Here is a 21,593-nt window from a genome sequence, read left to right on the forward strand (position 1 = left end):
AAGCCTGGCCAGCTTAGTGATTGAATCCCCCAGTTTCCTTACAGAGCTAAAATTGTTCATCCCTCCTCTGAAGGACTGCAGGAATGTTGCTCTTCCAGGATGCTTCCACAACCTCGCAAGATCTCAGCGGTCTTTCATCACCATCGCCATCCTCATTGTCATCACCAACACGTTGCAATGTTTAGAAACAAGGTTGGGGAGTCAGACTGCAGACCGGGTTTATTTAGGAGCATTCAGTCATTGACTTTATGGAGGCCATCTTTAGCGTGTGTTTACTAGTATATAACACGCTCAAGCACAATCTCCGCCCCCGTTGCAAAGGCGGTCCTTTCTCAGGAGCCCTTTCCTGCAGTGCAGATGACCGCCAGCAGGTGGCACCACTCAGGCTCAGGCCGGCCAGTGACCCAGAGGGAAACGGAGGGCTCAGGAGCTAAAAAGTAGGCAGGTTCCGTTCTCTCTTTCTTGTTTTCTGTCTAAACACATCTGATTGCCCGCCTTTTATCAACATGTTTGTATCCAGGTCTCTTGTGCACCACGGAGCTACTTCAGCACAAGGTATCAATCATGAATTAGGAAGGATAAGTTCCTATACAAAGAATATTTATGTCTTAATTGTCTCGAAAGCTTGGCACGGTAATTGAAGAATCCAAAGGTCAAAAAAATCTACTTTGTCTTTCTTATTTTTCAAGAAATCAAGAGGCCAGTAACCCAAAGATTGATAGAAATACGTTTTCCTTGTCTCTTCTACACATTTTACTAGGTGGTAAAGATGTCAAGCTGACAGGACTAGGTGATGTTTCCTATCTAAAGGTGAATATGCCTCAGCATGCCCACTAATAGAGATGCTACGTTATCAACTAAAGGAATAACTGGAGAAATCAGAAAAGAGGTAATCATAAGGAATAGTGATCGCTGGAAAAAAATGTTTACCTGAGTAGCAATCAAATACAAGCGCCCTTGCTGAGCTGTCATGACTCACAGACGACATTGTCAAGTGCACAACATGTATGAGCCACAAGTGCCACAGGGGCAAAGGCAGATTGATCCAATAGGGGACAAACCTGGAGGCCCAGGAGCATTAAAAATATTTATGACCTTTGACTCCTTTGAACCCTGTTGGAATCTGACTCTAGGAGAAAAACCCTGAAATTCAGAGATACGTGGTCATGTTTTTTACTCCAGCAGGACGCCTAAAAGAAAAACACAGCATGCATCCTAAAAATTGCAACAGAATAGTTAAGAAAATTATAAAACATTCATATGAGTGTGTGTATTTAGCCAATGGAAAAGAAATCCCTCTATCTACTTTCAGAGAAAAGCAGCTGGAACTTCTAGGCACATTGTCTCTGCTTATCTATATTTGTTAATTGTATATGATTAGCATGTTTATTCAGTAATTAGGAAAACCATTAAGTGACTTCAAGAAGTAAATTTACAGGTGGGTGTGGTGCCTGAATTTCCAATACTCTGGGAGGCTGAGACAGGAGGATGGCTTTCAATTCAGGGCCAACATGGGCTACATAGTGACTCCAAGGTCAGTCTGAACTACAAAGCCTAACATTGTCTCCAAAAAAAAAAGAAGTAAATTTACTAAGACTGTATGAACAAGTGCTTATAAGGTATTAAGTGAATAGAAAGAAGAGCAGAAAATACAGAGTGAGCTAAAGGATGTAAAATAATATACATCAAAAGGGAAGCTGTGTGTAGTGGTGCACACCTGTGATCCCGGCAGGCACTCCGAGAGGTGGAGGCAGCAGGAGGGCAAGTTTAAGCCCAGCCCGGGGCAATTTAGCAATTTAGTGAGCACCTATCTCAAGACAAAACCCTCAAATTTGAAAAGGCCAGGGCCAGGGGGTTAGCTCAGCGGTGCTGCCGCCTGCCTCACAAGCAGAAGGTCCCAAGTTAGATCCCCAGTACCAAAAAAAAAAAAATTTAAGAAGGCTGGGGTTGTAGCTCAGTGTGAAGGCCCTGGGTTTCATCCCCAGTACTGAAAAATGGAGGGGAGGCAACACAGTGGTAAGTTGGAAAGGATTATCATTATGGTGGGATACCTTGAATGTGTCTTGTTTGAAATTCAAACGTTGAATCTTAATACCCAATGCAATGAGATTAAAAGGTGGCCCCTTAAGAGGTGATAGGTCTTGAGGGCCCTTCTCCTCCTGAATGGGACAAAGGTCCTTATAAAAGAGCTATGGCTCCCTCTAGCCCTTCTGCCTCCCACTGTGTGAGGACATGGCACCTTTCCCTCTGGAGGACCCAGCAAGGGCTGCCATCTTGGAAGCAGAGAGCCCTCACCAGACACGGGACCTTCTGGGGCCTTGACTTTGGACTGCAGCCTCCAGAATCATAAGAACTAAATTTTTGTTCTTTGAAGATTACCTAGCCTGGGGCATTCTGTTATAGCAACATAGGACACTAAGAAAAGGAGTAATTTTATTTTCTTCATTTCAAGTTTTCTACACTGAGCCTTTATCACTTTTAGTCCCAGAAAATAAGTTTTTAATGAAAAAGTGAACTGACTTATAATTCATACCATCACATAAAAAAATTAACTCAAAATGGACTACAGACTTAAATGTAAAACCTAAAATCATAAAACTTCTGGAAGAAAATCTTTGTAACTTTGGGTTAGACAAAGATTACTTAGCACATCAAAAACACAACTTATCAAAGAAAAAAATGGTAATTTGGACTTTGTCTCAATAAACACATATATTCTATGAAAGACATTTAAGAATATGAAAAGACAAGATACTGACTGGGAGAAGATATTTGCAAAACAAATAAAGACTTGTATCCATCACATAAAAAGAATTTTCAAAACTAGATCACGAGAAACTACACAAAGAAAACACAAAGGTTCAGATATGTTACCAAAGAAGATAGAAGGAAGGCAAAAAACACACACACAAAAATTCTCAACATGGTCACCATTAGGGAAACACAAATTGAAATCACAATGAAATACCTCTACATATCTATGAGGATGGCTAAATTTAAAAAAAACAACAATACGAAGTGCTGACAAGTATTTTGAGCAACTGTATCTCAATGCTGCTTGTTCAGGTACAAAATGGGCCAACCTCAGAGACCAGCTTGGAGGTTTCTTGGTATTGAACATGCATGTCCCAGATTACTCAGCAACGTACCTCCAGGTGTTTATCCAAGAGAAGTGAAAATGTGTGTACACACACACTGGCTTGAGAATGTTCACGGCAACTGATTTCCAACCACCAAACACTAGGAACACTTCAGTCAGCTGGTGAATGGATAGAAAAGTGGGGCTCATCATCACAAAGAAACCCTACTCGGCACCAAAAAGAAGAAAACATGCTACACTCTACAATGCAGAGGAATCACAAATGCGCAATGCTAAGCGAGTAGACTGCGTGTGGCGGGATTATGATTTTGGGAACTAGAATGGGCAAAATAAAGGCAAAAAGCAGGCCAGTAGTCAACAAGGGCTGGGGCTAGGGAAGGCTTGATGACAGAGAAATAGGAAGGCGGTGGGCAGATTTGCAACTACTTTCACATTTTTATATACAGTGGTACCTCAGTTCATGAAGACTTTTGTTTGCAAACAATTTGGTTCTCAAACAGAAGTGTTTGGCAAAATTTTGTTTCTGTTTGCAAACTCTGCATTGGGTGACAAACACGGTCGCAGCCATCTTTCCCACAGAAACACAAATGTGGCGATCTTTACCAAAATCATAGAACAAATGAAGTTCTTTAACGGAGGTACCACTGTCATATATATACGCTATATATATAGCATATATATAATGTATTTCCAAAAATGAGTTAGTGCTATGCTCTCTGACCTGGCTCACACCCTAAGCACAGCCCCCTACCTCTCCTACTGTCCCTTTACCCTGAAGGGCTTCTCTCCTCCAGTTACTCATGTTGCCACCTCATCCCCAGCCATGTTAAAAGGTTCATCCTGGCAGAGACAGCTGGTACTGCTTCATAACTTAGCTACTTCCTGTACTCAGTGGAGCATGTTATATGTGACAGGTGGCCAGTGGAAAGTGAACAAACAGTTGGCCAAGCCCATTTGGGTGCGCTGTTCAGACCTTATGCAGTGGGCAAATATTTACTGCTCAGGAGGCAGAACTGCCTTGCTTTCATTATCTGCTGGTGAAAATTTCATCCTTCCAGTTGCACAATATATTAATCTGATTTGAAGTTACAGAGTATTTTTAGACTTGCTCTTTCCTGCTTTTTTGTTCCCTTCTTCTGGTTCCAGGTTCCTCTGGGAAGGGTACAGCCACATCCTCGCAACCCCAGATGTGGCATGCAGTGTCTGACCGGTGCCAGCTTCTGCAGCTGGACTCTGACGGTGTTGGGGAGGGAAAGGTTCCATCTATTACGATTCTCTCAGGGGCTCAGCAGCCTGAATCACGCCCATTCCCCAACTGGTCCTTGAAGCTGGGGGCGTAGTATCCTAGCAGTTCCTGTGCACCACAGGCTGGGGTAGGGAACGGCGGAGAAAGTAATTCCCCCAAAGGGATGATTTTTCTTCAGCAGATAGGCAGGACAATAAATGTCCACCACACAAAGCCAGTCCTGGCTCTGATCCTGCTAGGTTGGGTGGCTTCTGCCAAGTTCTTGATTCTCACGTTACCTCAGTTTCCTTGTTCTGTAAGATGTCTTCTAATTCTAAAATCTAATTATTCCAGCCAAGTGTAGTGGTGCACATCTATAATCACAGAACTTGAGAGGCTAAGACAGTAGGGTCCTTGTGAGTTCCAGGCCAGTGAGTTCCAGGCCAACCTGAACTACATAGTGAGACTCTGTCTCAAAAAACAATAAGCACAAAAATAAATCTGATTATTCTAGAAGGAATGGGCACAGGGTTTCTTCCTTTTTAAAAATCTTTATGGGATCACCCTGGGGATTTAGCTCAGTGGTTCCACCGCCTGCCTCGCAAGTGCAAGGTCCTGAGTTAGATTCCTTGGTACCAAAAAAAAAAAAAAAAAAAAAATCTTCGTGGGAACATTGGTGCTTCCTCAGGCTTCAGAAATCTCCTGAACACCACAGCCTACTTATTGTGTAGTGAATTATTGCTGTGTGCCGTAGAAACTCCAGTCTCTTCCCTCACGGATATGTAAGGAAATTAAGGTCCAAGTATGTTCAGTGACTGCTGTGAGATCACATAACACCAAAAAGGCACCCAGGAAATGCTCAGGGCTGTTGTGGAGGCTGGGCTTCAAGAGGTTTGTCAGTAGTCAAGATAATCAACTACAGTTAAACTTAACAATCAATACCCAAGGAAGTAAATTGATGGGTATTAGAAGAACGCTGCTGGCTTTGAGCATGGAACCCCTAACTTCATTCAGTGAGAACACGTTCGGATCTCTCGGTCTTGCAGACTCATGGAGGACCCAGTTCTGCACTGCCACCTGCACGGAGCTGGTGGTGGATAGAGATGGAAACTCCTATGGGAGGCACAGCATCCTGTTCATTTTTGTGCTCAGCCCCAGCCTGGCATGTCTCAGGGGCCTGAGCCCCTGGAAAGCATCCCAAAAGTGGCAAAGATACACACAAAGAAATAATTGTAGGTGGTGTAGTGGGAGACCGAATGCAAGGATAATGAGCATTCAGACAACACAGAGAATTAGATCTTAGAAGAATGAAAAAAAACTGCAAGAAAAAAATGTGACAGCTTGAATGAACTTTGGAAATAAACATGGAATGTGGACAAACGGTAAAAGGTAAGTTACACTGGTAGGCATCGGGGTGCACACCTTTAATAGCAGCACTCTGGGAGGCTGAGGCAGGAGGATGACCAGCTCAAACCCAGCTGGGGCAACTTAACAAGACTTTGTGCCAAAATAAAAAATAAGAAAGTGGCTGGGGATCAAGGTCAGTGGTGAGGCCCTAGGGTCAAACTCCAGCAACGAAAAACAAAAGCTAATCAGGAACCAAGCATAGATTTAATTCAGGAAGTTATTTAAGATCCCACATCCAGTGGCATTCCTGATGTCACCATTAGTAGCATGCAGTGATTCTGCCCAGCTTTTTGCAGAATGGAAAACATCATACAGAAGTCCCTGGCAAGTGACATGGAGAAGGCTTGTGCACCTTGTGTCTATCCTTCTCTTCAGCAACCCGGGTGGCCTTGTCACTCTGCTGTCTCTTTGTAAACACAGGAGGGATGGCAGAGACCTGGGGGGGCAGCTTTAAACACGCATGACTGGCACCAAGCTCTTGTCAGAGCAGCACCAGTAACGTGTGTCACCGACAGAAGGAACCATTCCTGTTTATGAACCAGAGGGATGCCTGTAGGGTTCTACTTCCACCCCTGCTATGTGGGTGGGACTCTGATGAGCAGGGCACCTGTGTGCTGGAAGCGAGAACCAGAATTGCCCTTGATCTGTAATCAATAGGTTAATTATCATTTTAGAAGACTCAAGTGAAATTCCAGCACATAATGAAACTCCAGACCTTGAGTTTGCATACTATCCCACAGTGATTAAACAGAACATTCTTCAGAATGGTATTTGACTGCTCTGTGTAAATTCTTATTTCCATTATTAAACACATCAATTCATTGACATCTTTAGATCAAAAATCACTCAAGTCATTTGGAGCAATTCATGTGGAGTCTTATCAGTATTAGGATGACATCATTTTAATGACTTTATAATGAAAGTATTCTTAAAATAGGAAGAAAAAAATGGCTAAGGAAAAAGCACCGTGTAAAGACTTTGTCATGACGGCAAGTAGCATCCAAGACAGGGAAGCAAGAATGAAAGGGCGAGTGTGGGGCCCTGTCCAAGGGTACACCCCACTCAGGAGGACACGGCAGATGCCTCCTGTATGTCAGAGTGGTGTGAAGACTGCCGGGGGAAGAGTTTGGGACAAACTAGAGATGAGGTTCTCAGGCCACCTGGACTTCTGAACGACAAAATTCACATTCGGGGCTCCTCTGTGACCTCAGATCTGTTAATACCTGGAAAAGTCATAGAACTCAAGAAAGCACCACACTTACAATTAGAGTTTTATTACAGAAAAAAAAAAAGACACAAAGCAAGACTGGCCAAAGGAAGAGAGGCACAGGGTCAGTCCAGGAGAACTTCAAATGCAAAGCCCCTTGTCCTCTCCCATGGAGACCTTGGGCTCAAGAGGCTGGTGTACTGTCTGGGTCTTTGGGGGACTGCTTTGGCTTTGCTGATCCTCATCATCAGACTTCTGATTTCCGTCCCATGAGTTTCTGCTTTCATCTTGTTTCTTCCTTCTACTTTTCTGTGTTAGACCTCTTGCTGCTTTTCTAACAGGGATTCTTCACTCAAATTCTTTTTGCCTTTTTCTTTTGTTTACTTAAGCATTTAAATCTGTATATTTTCTTTTAAATTTACTACAGCCTATATGTAAAAATTTCACCATCAGTTCTAAGTACTTTTTTTTTTTTTGGAACTGGGGATCAAACCTGGGTCCTCAGCTTATGAGGCAGGTGGTGGAACCACTGAGCTAAATCCCTGGCCCTGATCTAAGTACTTTTAAAGTTACTACATGATTTTAAAATTTATCCATGAGTTATTGTGTAGTTTATTTCTCAATTTTACAAACATATCAGGGTTTATTTCATCTTTTGCTATTGATTTTTTTTTTCAGCACTGGAGACTGAACGCAGGGCCTTTGCACTTAGCTACATCCAGTCCTTTTTTTATTTCTTATTTTGAGACAGGATCTCTCTAAATTGTTTGGGCTGGGCTTGAACTTGAAATCCTTCTACCTCAGCCTCCCAGAATGCTGAGATTGCAGGTGTGTGCCATTACATCTGACTTGCTTTTGACTTTTAACTGCTTACATTATAATTAAAGGATATGGTCTTCATGATGTATATACCCTTTGAAATACAAAATGAAAACAAGACTTCTGTAAATAAGGTGGAGAAGAAGTGTTGAAGGGAGGAGAAGAAGGGTTAAAGGAAGGGGAGTAGAATTGGGGAGAAAAGAAGATTTGAGATATATTATCTACAGGTACATGGGCCAGGGATTTAGCTCAATGGCACCAAGCCTGCCTCGCAAGGGCAAGGTTCTGAGTTTGATCCTCAGTACCGGGAAAATAAATAAATAAATAAAGATATATTATGTACAGGTAAAAATTTCCCACAGTGAATATGATCTGTGTGTATATCAAAAGAATACCAATAAAACTAATTTTAAAAAGAAATACATTACACTTGCTTCACAGCCTGATGATAAATTATTTATTCAGATGTTCGATATTTACTTGAAAAGAATGTATATTCTGTAATTACTGAGTGAAGTTTCTACATATGTCCTATAAATCATATTCATTCATAGTATTGTTCAAATCATCAATATCTTCATGCATGTTTGTTTGTTTGATTTATCAACTACTGGAAGAGGTGATTAGAGCTTTCCTAGTATACTAGAGGATTTGTTAGATTTTCTATGTAATTTCATCAATTCTTACCTAACATAGTTAATGGTTATTTACTTAGGTTCCAATATTTGGAATTAGTCTATCTCCTGCTGAATCAAATCTTTTCTTATGGCAGAGTATTTCCATTTATCCCAGCTATGTTTGGGCTAATATAATATTTATCTTGTGTTGCAATTTGGCTTCCATAAGAGGCAGACTTCCGAACTCTGGCTTGTAAGGCCACCTGAGACGGGTGCTTCGGAACCATGCCTAGGAGAAAGAGAAGGGACTACTCCTTGGCAGAGGAAGCAGCTCATCCTGCACAGGGGTCTCAAACTGAGCTGGCTTCAGACCTGTGCCAAGCTGGACAGAGGGGGCCAAGACTTGCCACCCACTCATGGCCCAGTCCCTGAATGCAGGTGGCCCAGGAAGGTGGCAATGCTGGGGTGGCTCTCCAGCCAGGCCTTTCCTGGACAGAGGGACAGATGACAGTTGTTAGCTGCAGCAGCCAGAGACCAAGTCATAGCCATGTTAAGGCTCCCATTTCCTCTTCCAAACTCTTCTCTGTTTCCAGATTTTCTGGATTCTTATGTTTAGACATTGCTTGTACATAGCATGTAAGTGGACTTTAAAAAATCCAACCGGATAGACTATCTTTGTGCTGGAAGTTTAGCTTATTTATATTTATTATGACTATTGTTTTCCATTTTACTGATTTCTTCTTTGGTGGAGGATATTAGTCTTTGGTTTTCAAGTTTGTTTCCCATTCTAGTGGGAATAGCTGGAAATGTATTCACTGCAATGTCACCGTCTTGCTCTTCATATTTAATTGTGGATAGGAACAAAATGGAAGTTGAAGCTATTATCTTAAACTTTTCCTATGGCCAATATCAGGACCTTTGAATAGTTAAATCTGATCACAATCTCCCAACTTTGTGGGTTCACTGAGGGTTTTAGACTTAACCTTGTCATGAACAGAACAAAACAAAACCAAAAATTTGACAAAGTAGATGTATATAGAAATGCTGTACTCATATAGATTTACCATCACATTACCCTTTTCTCTCCCATTGGTTACTGGGGATCTTCAGTTAGGGCTGCTTTTTCCTCTTTTTGAAGTACTTCCCCTAGAGGGTATTGTGGGTTTGTGGTTGTGAACACTGGGTTTTCAATCATCTGGCTGTGCCTTTTGTTTGCCCTCATGATTGAAACGTAGTATGAGGTGCATAATTCTCAGGGGACAATTCCTCTCTCTCTCTCTCTCTCTCTCTCTCTCTCGGTACTAGCTTCTGTTTTTCCTACTGAGAAGTCTCTTATTAGTTTAATTGTCACTGCTTGGTAAGTGATTAGGTTGTTCTCCACAACTATTTAAAAATCTTAAATACTTACATGTATTGATGAACAAGACACCTAGGATGAAATGCTCACGTTTTAGTTATATGATGGAATGAGTGTTGACTGCTACCACAGTCACGGCACAGGACTCTTTCTTTTTTCTTCATTTGATAGTTTGTACTCCTTTTTTCTTACTTTTTCACTCTTTTTAATAATTGGTTATATAGATTAATGTGTTTCACTCTGCAGATTAACACATGCACATAACACAGTTTGCTCATTTCTACCCCGTCACCTCCCTTGCCTTGTTCTCCTCCCTAGTTTCACATCATTGGGGGATCAATATGGATTATACTTTATCACAGCAAAAACTCCCCATTACTCCTTTGCAAACAGTCTTCCTCACCCCTACCCTAGGTAACCCACAGTCTGCTTTCTGTCACTAGAGATTAAGTTTTGCCTTCTTGAATTATATATATGTGCATACATGCTAGATGTACTCCATGGTGTGTGGTTGCTTTTTTGCTTAAGCCTACTATCCTTGATATTTATCTAGTTGTGGATATTTCTGGTTTGTTCTATATTACTAAGTGACATCCCGTTGTATAAATATTACAGCTTGTTCATTCACATATTGTTGAAGATTTAGGCCATTTCTACTTTGAGGCCATTATGAATGAAGGCTTTCTGAACATTTAACACATTTTTTTGTGGGGGTGAGTTTTCAATTCTCTTGGAAAAATGCATCGAAGTAGAATTGCTGAGACACATAAGTATATTTTAACTTTATAAAAATGTCACATTGTTTTTCCAAAGTGGCTGTTTTCTTTTAAACTCCCCCTATTAATTCATGAGAGTTATAGTTGCTCTATACCCTCAGAAAAACTTACTTTAAGTCTTTTTAATTTTATACATTCTGGTGGAGATATATTAGAATCTGTATTAGTTAGGACCAGAGACAGAAGAATCCAACATAGGTGTCTGTGTGCTGGAGAGCAGGACCCAGTAGCAGTCAAAGGTGGGAAGTCTGGAGGTTTCTGCAGGGTCACCATAGGGGGGAAGTCTGTTAGAAAGCCAGAGTCCACATTGGAAGGCTGTCTTAGCCACTTTCTCATCACTGAGATACAATACTTGACACCAACAATTTAGAGGAGAAGATATTTATTGTAGCTCAGGTTACAGTCCATAGTTGGCTGGCTCTGGGCTAGAAAAGGCATGGTAGAAGGGCCTGCTGGAGGAAAAGTGCTCACATCATGGTTGCCAGGAAGCAGAGAGAGAGAGGGGAGAAGCTAGGAAGGAAGACAGACCCTTCCAGGTGATGCTGGAGTAACCTGCTTCTTCTGACTAGGCCGCACCTCCTAACAACACACTGAGCCGTGGAACTAACTTACCAGTGGATGAATCCACCTGTGAGTATATCACCCCTATGAACTAACCCCCTTCCAAAGTCCCCACCTCTGAATGCATGAGGATTTGAAGGATATTCTTTTTTTTTTGGTACCGGGGATCGAACTTGGGACCTTGCGCTTTTGAGGCCGGTGGTGGAACCACTGAGCTAAATCCCTGGCCCTTGAGGGACATTCTTGATCTAAACCATAACAAAGGCTGAAGGGTCTGTGCTAGAAGCCTGAAAGAACTAGAGAGCAATGCCAAAAGGGTATGGTGAAGACCTGAGCTCCCCTGAAGAAAAGGGAAATATTTCTTTCTTCTTTCCTTTTTTATTGGTACCAGGGATTGAATTCAGGATCTTGTGCTTCCCAGGCAGGCATGGCACCACTGAGCTACATCCCTGGCTTTCTTTTCCTTTTTATTCTAAGTCTATTATTGGTTGGTGATACCCACATCTAGGATGGGTCTTCCCCCCTCAGTTTCCTGGCCTATAAGTCAATCATTCACAGACACCCAAAAATTACTAAACTGCTAGGCAGTTCTTACCCAAGCAAGTTGACATATCACAATCAATGATCATAGAATCTAAATGTCTTTTAATTTGCTTCACAACAACGATCAGTGGTACTTTTTCATGTGCTCATTGACTGTAGACATATCCTCTTTTTAAGATTGGTTTTTCAAATCTTTTGCCCATTTAAGAAATTGGGTTGTTTTCTTATAAATCAGCTTCATTTCTTGAGTCCTTATGTATACGTTCTGGATGCACGTCCTTCTGTGTGTGTGCGGTGATTATTTTCTCCTCTGTGTGGCTTGCTTTCTCCCTTTTTAAATGGTGGCCTCCTCAGAGCAATTTTTTAATTTTTAGGAAGCCTAACTTTTCAATTTTCTTTCACAGTTTATTTTCTATTCCATTTATTTCCATTTATTCCATTTATTTCTATTTATTCATTTATTTCCATTTCTATTCCATTTATTTCCCTATTTTCTATTGCTAACCCAAGTGTTACAAAGATTTTCCTCCTGTATTTTAGTATTAGCTTTCCCCTTGCTGAGGTACAATACCAAACACGCACAACTTGAAGGTTTAATTTAGCTCATGGTTTTAGAAGATTCAGTACATGGTCGACATGCTCCAAGGCAGAAATCTCATGGAGGAAGGGCATGGTGGAGCAAAGCTGCTTAGCTCATGGCAGCCAAAAGGCAGAGCAGGGGACCAGTGCCAGAGAAAAAGGGGCAAGGAATCACATATAGTACCCGTGGCCACACCTCCACGACCCACCCAGACATACCCAGAAGTGTGCTCCACTAATCTGCTAGGTGTTTCTTCATCTAATGAAGTCAATATGTCAGGATTAATGGCCACAGTTTTCTTCTAGGATTTTACATTATTAATTTTCCCAGGTAGGTATACAGTATAATGCATATCATTGATTCTTGTGTATAGAGGTAAGGATAAAGATTCATTTTTTCACAGTTGTTCCAGACCATTTATAGATATGACTTTCCCATCTCCATTGAATTACATTTCTGACTTTGTTGAGAGTTGTGTGTCTGTTTTGCCCTGGAAACTTCCTTTGGTCCTAACTTAAATGTACCTGGCTCTACAACACTGTCTTGACTGCTGTGGCTTTCCTTCCATTCCTGGCTTTCTAAGAGTTTTTGATATATATAAAATTTTCTTGATAGTTTTCTGTATCCAATGAGCTTATCCTGTTACTGTGATGAATTACATCAATTAAAATTTGAATCTTAAGCCAACCATGCATTCCTGGGATAAAACTACTTAGATATGATATGTAACAGCTCTGTACATTGTAGTATATGAATTGCCAGTATTTTACCAAAGATTTTGGCATCTGGGTTAGTGAAGGATATTGGTCTATAGTTTCATCTTATATAATGGGTTTTTTTTCTGGTTGACGCATTAGGGTAATTCTGGTATTACTAGGTAATTTGGGAAGGATTTTTCTCCCCCTTTGTATTTCTGGAAGAGCCTGTGGATTATTACTTCCCCACATATCTGGTAGGATTGACCACTACAGCCATCGTGGCATGACTTTTATTCTCTCCCTGATACTTTGCTGTCATCTCTAGGTCTTTTTTGCTTAGACTGCTTTTAAGATTTTCTTATTATCCTTCATGCATTGCAATTCAATTGAGTTACTTTCCTGTCATTCCTCTGTTTGAAGTTAGTTGATATTTTCAGATTATAAAATTTTCATCAAATTTGAAAAAAACCTGACCATTATCTGTTCAGACTTTTTTTTTTTTTGGGTACCGGGGATCAAACTCGGGACCTTGCACTTGCGAGGCAGGCGCCAGAACCACTTAGCTAAATCCCTGGCCCCTCTGTTCTGGAGATCCAAAAATTGCTTGCTGTTATCCTACAGGTCACTAATGCTCCACTGATTTTGAAAAGCTCATTTCTCTCTTCGTGTTCATGGGAAACATTCCTATCGTTGTGCCTGTAGGTTCTTGTCTTCTGCATCATCTAGTGTGCTTCTATTTTACCTTTTCACTCTGAAATAATTCTAGAGCTAGAGAAGGGTTGCAAAGCAAATGCACAGGCTCATTTCTGCCCTAAACTGGATCTATCTAATTTGCACATCTTATCTAAATGCGTCATAAATTTTAAAACTAAGAATATATTATAAACTGATGTAAGACTGTGTTAGTCAGCTTTCCATCACTACAATCAAATACCTGAGAAAAACAACTTAAAAGAGGAAAGGTTTATTTGGGCTCATGGTTTAAGTCCATGGTCACTGTCTCCATTGTTTCTCAGCCTCTGAGGCAGAGAATCCTGATGGAGAGGGTAGGGTGGAGCAAACTGTTCCCCTCAGGGTAACAGAGAATCAAAGAGACAGAAGGGGCCAGGGTCCCCAAGTCCCATTCACTGGCACACCCCCAGTGACCTGCTTCCTCCACTGGTGCCCCACTTCCCGAATCTCCATCTCTCCAGACATGCTATCAGATGGCACCAAGTCTTTTATATGTGGGCCTTGGGTGACACTTTGGATCCAAATCATAAATACTCTCAACTAAATTGTAGATTTAACTGTGAGTGCTCATTTGTCCACTGTCTTTTTTTTTCTGTTCCAAGATCCAATTCAGGATATTATATTTTGTTAAGTCTACTTTATTTTTTGCAGTCTGTGACCATTCTTTCACCTTTCTTTGTGTTTTATAACCTTGACAATTTTGGAGTCCTGGCCAGAATGCTCCTTGAGTTCATCTCATATCTTCTTGTGATTTGGCTGAAATTATGAATTTGGGGGAAGAATATTAAAGAGGTAATCTGCCCACTCACTACATCGTGTTGTGGGGCATGTGATTTCAATATGGCTTAAACTTGATCACTTGGTTATGGTCCAGCCTGCCAGATTTTTCTACTCTAAAGCTCTTAATTTTTCCTTTTTTATATTCTATGTATGAGAAATGATATCAAGCCTAGCCTGTACTCAAGGGGAAGAGAATTAAGCTCTCCTGGAGGGAGGATTATCAATGAATTTGTGGGCTCATGTAAAAATCTCCACAGGAATTAATTAAATATTTTCAGTATTAAATATTTTGATACTTTGAGGCTTTGAAAGCACCCTTTATTTCTTTAAATTTTCCTTCACACATTTCAGCATTTATCTGCAGATCTTACAACTATTTGTGGTGTTCTGCGACTTTCACTCTCCTCATGCATTTTATATTTGTCAATGGACTCCTTTTATGAGGAGCCCCTCTTGTCCATTTACGATTTGTTTGATTATTTAACTTATATGAGAATAAAATCATACTTGTTTTTTCTCTGGGTAATAGCCCACTACTATTGTTATTTATTTTTTTGTTCAAATTGGTACTGTTTTGGTCACGGGAGGTGTTCAGTTTGCTTTCTGTGTCTTTTTGACATGTTTCTACCATTTTTAGGACCTTGCCATAAGAAGGTACAAGCTCATTTTTATTTTCCCTGTCCCAACTCTGGAATCAGAGCCAGGCATTTTCCCAAAAAGCCTGACTCCTGTTGTTTAGAAACCAAGATCTGCTCATTGCTCTTGGTTGTCACTGCTCCTGGGCCCTCTTAGGAGCCAGAGCAAGGAAATACACATAGAAGTGTGCTGACTCATCACTATGGCTGGAATATGACTTGTTCCCCTGAACTCACGCAGGATTGTAGCCCTCAAGGTCTTACACTAATGATATTGAGGGTAGCAACTTAATCTGATTACGATGTTTAGAAGTGGGACCATTGGGAAGTAATTGAATTAGATTAACGTTGAATTCTGATGGCTTTTAAGGAGAGGGAGAGAGACAGTCACACAGGCATAGGCATGCCCCCAAGATGTGATGCAGTCTGAGAGGGCCCTTCCAGAGCCTGCACCATGTTGTTTGAACCTTGTACATCCAGAACTGTGAGCAAAAAGAAACCACTTTCCTTTATAAAGTTGTCTGCCTCAGGTATTTCATTACAGTGACAAAAATGTCCATGTATTCACCAATACCCAAATTTATTTCCATATGTATTGACCTGTATACATACTAATGTAAACATAAATCCACACTTGCATTTCAGATTCTACATCACAAAGTGCATTTAAAAGCTCTCTCTGATTATTTAAAATAATTTTCTCCAACTTGGATATGTGGCTCCTATGGTTTACACTATAATTACTTATTTGTCCAACCTTAGTATGCACTTAAAGTGCTTTCAGAATTGTCAATCTGTACCCTCATGAGAAATATATTATTGAGTACACTGCTTATGTACAGTTCTTTTCGTCTTTAGATTTAATGTATCAATTCCATACACTGTTTTCAAAGTTTGCTACCTTAGCCCCCTTCTTCTGTCCTTAGTGTGGTCCTGACTCTTATTTGTAATAGTTCAATTCATACATCACAGTCTGCCTTCTATCAGGTTCCCCCAACATCTTGGTTGATGTTTTCAAATTTGCAGATGCTCACACTCACTGGTGTAGTTATTTGGGTTTTGAGAAATGCAAAGAATAAGGGATCTGCTGCCATAGTGCCTTACAGAATAGTACCATCACCCCAAACTCCCTGGTGCTGACCTTTTATAATCAGCTCCTCACCACCTTAATGCCTGGCAACCACTGACCTGTTCTCTCTCCCTATAGTTTTGGCCTTTCCAGAATTTAAATGAAACCACACAATACGTAGCCTTCTGAGTCTGTAGCAGAATGCATTTAAAATTCATCCATTTGCTGTGTGAATCAATAGTTCATTATTATTCCTGAGTTGTGTTCCACTTTATGAATATACCAGCTTATTTATCCAGCTATCTATTGAAGGACATTTACTATTTTTGGCAGTGATAAGTAAAGCTGCTATAAACATTCACATGCAGATTTTTGTATAAACACAAGTCTTCAATTTGCTAGATGGCATGGTAAATGTACTTTTAACATCATAAGAAACTGCCACATTTCCCCAAATAATGGGTACATTTCCCACTCTCACTAGGGATATGTGTTTGTTACTCTGTACCCTTTTCAGCTCTTTGTCTGCTTTTAGAACTTCAACTGTTCAACTGTTGTGCGGGGATATCTCCTTGCAATTTTAACTATTAATGTTGAAACCTTTTCATATTGTTATTTGCCATCTTTAAGTCTTCTTTGGTGAAAATTCTCTTTAATATTTTGCGACGTTAAACTTTAAATTGCTTGTTTTGTTATCGTTGAGTTGTAACAGTTCTATATATAGTCTAGATAAAAGTTCTTTAACTAGACCTGATTTACAAATAGATTCTCCAAGTATGTGGCTTGTCTTTTCTCTCTCTTGATAGTGCTTTCACAGAGCAAAAGGTTTTAATTTTGTTCTGTCCATTACTGAGGGGGCAGTGTTAAAAGTTTTAATTATAATCACAGGTTTTTCTATTTTGTTTTTTAAGCTCTATCAGCCTGTTTCATATATTTCTGTTAGTTGTACACATATTTGTGGTTTTATGTCCTCTTGGACATCAAGTTGACTCCTTTGCTGTGCAATAGCCCTGCTGATTCCTGTAACATCACTTGTTCCCCTGTCCAGCCTTCTTTTGGATAGTGTCTGCCTGTGACACTTTGTTTTGCTTTCACTTTGTATGTTTAAACTACGTTGTATGTTTAAACGACAGTACTTACAATTCATTCTTGCTTTTTAGTGCAATCAGACAACTTTCATCATACAACTGTTGTGCACAATCATTGATACCCAGTAGAATTTGCATTTATATGGCTGAATTAATATTACAATTTTTAGCTGGGTTTTGTTGTTGTTGTTGTTTATTCCATTTGTTTTTTCTTGGGTGAAGTTGGTGGTTTTATGATTCCCTTTTATCTATGTATTTATCATTTACACATATTTAAAAAATTTAGTGATCACCTTGGAGTCACATTTTTAAGTTAATCTACAGCTATTTTCAAACATACCTCTTTTACATGTAAGATAAGAATCTTACAACACATTGCCAATTCTTCCCTTCCACTCTTATATTGTTGTTACATATTTTACTTTTTCATGTAAACATACATTGTCACTGTTTTTGCCCATTTATCATTTAGAGCAATTTAAAAAATGAGACAAGAATGTTTTGCCTTCAATTAGTCTATTTCAACCATGTTTATCCCCCCCCATGTTCATTACTTTGTGTGGAACCAGGTTTCTGATGGTTGCCGTATTCCTTGTGCTTGAAGAACTTTTTTTACTTCTTGTAGAGGAGGTTGCTGGCAGTGAAGTTACTCCAGTTTTGGGTGCCTCCTTTATATCTTTGTCAGGAGCCTGCTTCTGAGACGACAGAGTTTCCCTTTGGGATATTAAAGATGTTACTTACTGTCTTCTTGTTCTTGGGCATCTGGTGAGAGACCCACTGCATTCTCAGCATTGCCATCCCTGCTGGTTAGGTCTCTTTCTGAGCAGTTTGAGTATGACACATTTGGATGTGGAGCTTTGGTTCCTTTGTGTGTTTGCCCTGCTCGATGTTCTGATCTCCCTGGATCTATGTTTTTGTGCCTGTAACGAATTTTGGAAAAACTTGCTCTTCAGACATTTCTGTGCCATGTCTCTTCTCCTTCGATTATACACACATAAGACCATTAGACATTGCCCCTCAGTTCAGGGGTGCTCTATTGGGCTTCCTGCTCGCTTTGTCCTCTATATTTCAGTTTGGTTGAGTTCTGCCCTCGAACACTTGTTTCTGGAAGATTTGGCCTAGTGTGTGTGTTGGGGTGGCTGGGATGCTAGAAACTTTGAGGTACAAGGTCACTGGGTCATGGGATCTGCACCTCATGATTGGCTTAAGTGATGCCTCCCCAGAACGGAGGGACCATCATCCTGTGACAACTGGATGTTTTGATGAGAGTGGGTGGTTATAAAGTGCGGGCACCCCACACTCTGGACCCTTTTGCACATGGCCGTTGCCCTTCCCCCTTCACCATGCTGAGACACAGCCAGGGGCCCTTGCTGGATATGGCTCCAGGCTGTTTGAACACTCCAACCACCAGAATCATGAGTCAAATCAACCTCTTGGCTTTATAAAGTACCCACATCAGGCATTTTATTATAGCACCAAATGGACTAAGCCACTGTGGTAAGTTCTTTTAGTGACTGAGTGAGCACAGCTTTTTACTACATTATTAATATGGGTATTTGTATTATCTCAGTCAGGAATTGGGTTTGATGTGATATTTGTTGTTGCGGGAGTAATCCTCTGTGCACAAGAGGCTCCAGGCTCTACTTGTGATACCCTGAGCTAGGAATGAGGGCTGCTTTGCTACAGTTTATTCTGTGTCTGCTCTTTCCCTGGGCACTCCATTCCTGAGAGAATCAGCCTTGTGTACCAATTCCCAACTGTACTCCACTTGTTTTCACTTGACATTTGTTAGCCTGGTTGGTGACAGGAGACAGAACCAGGAACTCTCCCTGCTTCTGGTCAGGCCTCTTTCTCAGGCAGGCAGAGAAGTGCGGACTTTCCAGTGCTCCCACCTAAGGAGCTCCAACTTTAGGAGACTTTAGGAGCTGGGTCTAGCATGTATTCCTGCTCCTTTGCTTTTTTTTTTTTTAATTAAAAATTTTTTTTGAGATAAGGTCTTGCTATGTAGTTCAGGCTAGCCTTGAACTCACTATGTAGCCCAGGATGTCCTTGAACTCATGGTGGCAATCTTCCTACCTCAGCCTCCTAAGAGCTGGGATTACAGATGTGTGCCACCACACTGGCTTCTTTATTTCATTTTTCTGTCCCTTTCCCACAGTGGAAATGCTTTTTCCTTAGTATGTTTGTGATATATAATAAATACATTAATAGTAGGGAGTTGGTACATAAACATATTGCATCTTAATTCTAATTCACTTCTTTCCATCCCTAGAAACCCCCACTCCTCATCTGCAAACCTCCCTGCTTTCTGTAATCTACCTACTCTGCTTTAGATCTGGAAGGTCCCAAAGTCTCATGTGTTCAGAGGTAGGGCTTTTGCAGGGAGACTGAATCATAGGCTCACTGCTCTAAGGCTTGTTTTTGTTGCTCTCCTCTCACCAGAAAGATTCAATTTTCCACAGGGAAGATAGGGGAGATGTGTGTGGATGGAATTTCTCCAGCAGCTGCTGTTCCCTCAGTCATCCAGTGTGTGACCTCATGATTCTCCCATCTGTTCTGTGGGTACTTGGTGCAGGTCACCAGTTCTTAAAAATCCTCAGCAAACATCTTTCCAATGGTTTCACATTTCATTTTACCTCCATTCTTCCTATACTCTCCTTCTGGAAATCTAATTTGACATATTGTCTTAGTTCATTTGGGCTGCTATGATAAAATTCCCTAATCTGTGTCGTTTATAGTTAATGGAAACTTATTTCCAGGAGCTTTAGAGGTTAGAAATCAGAGAACGTGCGAGTAGCCTCACCTGTCTGGTAAGGGCCTTTAGCTCACAGGTGGTGCCTTCTCCTTGTGTCCTCCTATAGTAGAAGGGGTGAGGAACTCTCCAAGAACCTCTTAAAAGAACTGATTCAATCCCCAAGGGCCCTTCCTTTCAAAGGCCCCACCTCCAAACACCATAACATTGGGATTAGGTCTCAACACAGGAATTTTATGGGGACACAAACATTCAATCTGGAGCTTGTGTTTGATATTCTCATCCTAGCTTCCTAATTTCTAAATCTCACATTCACTTTCCTTGGCTCATTTCCTCTTTGTGCTATATCCTGGGTAATCTTTTGTTATGCCTTTAACTCCCACATTCACTCAACTGTGTCTCATCTGTGTAACTTTTCCTTTGGGTTTTATTTGAACAATTACATTTTAAAAACAACATTCTACTTGGTTTTTATTCTTTTACAGTTTTTTTTTAAATTGTGAAGCAATAAAAACATCTAGGAAAGTTTAACATTGAGTAAACTTTTGAAGCCATCAGAGCATTTCTTGCCAACGGAATGGCTATCCCCTGAGCAGTTTGGTTTTTATTTCTTGCAAAACCTTTCTTCTTACTTGCCACTTATAATAATCAAAATCAGGAAATGAGCTTTGTCACATTTCTTCCGTCCAATTTTCAGACTCTATCCAATTTCACAAATCACCTCACTACCCTTCCATACTTTTCAAAGACCTAGTTCAGAGCCCTTCTGCACTTGCTTGTCACCACTCTTCCTTCTTCGGTGTGGAACTTGGCCTCAGTCTTCCCTTGACATTCACTACTTTGACACTTTTGAAGATTCCAAGCCTATTACATGTAGAATATCCCTCCATTTGAGTTTGTCCTGGTTTCTCCAGGATTAGTCAGGTAGTTTTCTCTATAGGAGTATCACAGAAGTGATGCTGTTCTCTTTGTATTCCAGTTGGCTGGGTGGCAGGTAATTTTGATTCATCCCATTACTGAAAACACTTAACTCTGATCAGTTAAGGTGGACTTTCCTGGGTTTTTCTAGAGGAAATTATTCTTTTCCACTATGTAATGAGTAATTTTTCCCCCACGAGGAGGAACTCACTGCTTCAATTTGTTTGCCTAAAAATTTCAATGTTATTTCTATTTGTGTAGACACATCGTTTCCTGTTCCACTCAGTGTGCTTTAGCCTATTCTTACCCTTACTTGATGCTCAACTAATCTCTGAACTAGTCAGTGGAAGCCCAATAAATCTCACTTCTGTGTCCTTTCACATAAATCACTACTTGAATGCCTCCTTTATTTTTAAAAGGAACAAGATGTTCCAGGCTTATCTTGTACTTTCCATCTCCTCACCCTGAAACCAGTTATCTTTCCAGGGTCTTGTCTGAGAAAAGTTATTTAGAAGCCAAGGTTTAGGAACAAGGTATGCTCAGTGTTCCTGGGCTGTTGCTCTCCAGGCTCTCATCTAGTAGGCAGATGTAGGAAACACATACACAAACATTTACACACTTCACCAATGTCCAGGCAGGCAAGGTTCTCTAAAGGCAATTCAGGTGTGAGTGAAGACAAGGGAGCCTCCCTGGTTTAGAAGCTTCTGACTCATGGAAATCAGGATTTTT

At 40.6% G+C, this 21,593-nt stretch overlaps 1 protein-coding gene across 5 annotated transcripts in view; it reads right to left on the minus strand.

Moving 5' to 3' along the window:
* Cnpy1 (canopy FGF signaling regulator 1) overlaps positions 1 to 21,593 on the minus strand; it is an 86,633-nt gene that overhangs the window by 63,684 nt on the left and 1,356 nt on the right. For 3 of the 5 annotated variants that reach the window (XM_087207836.1, XM_021240921.2, XM_087207837.1), the window contains exon 2: positions 3,150 to 3,259. The exons of the other annotated variants lie outside the window; for them this stretch is intronic. The gene's annotated coding sequence lies outside the window, so the exon portion shown is untranslated. The remainder of the gene's footprint in view (positions 1 to 3,149; positions 3,260 to 21,593) is intronic. 5 annotated transcript variants of the gene reach the window in all.

This window comes from Heterocephalus glaber, unplaced genomic scaffold, assembly GCF_053883595.1.
Source record: "Heterocephalus glaber isolate CG9 unplaced genomic scaffold, H.glaber_assembly_v1.0 deba00000818, whole genome shotgun sequence".
NCBI classification, from domain to species: Eukaryota; Metazoa; Chordata; class Mammalia; order Rodentia; family Bathyergidae; genus Heterocephalus; species Heterocephalus glaber.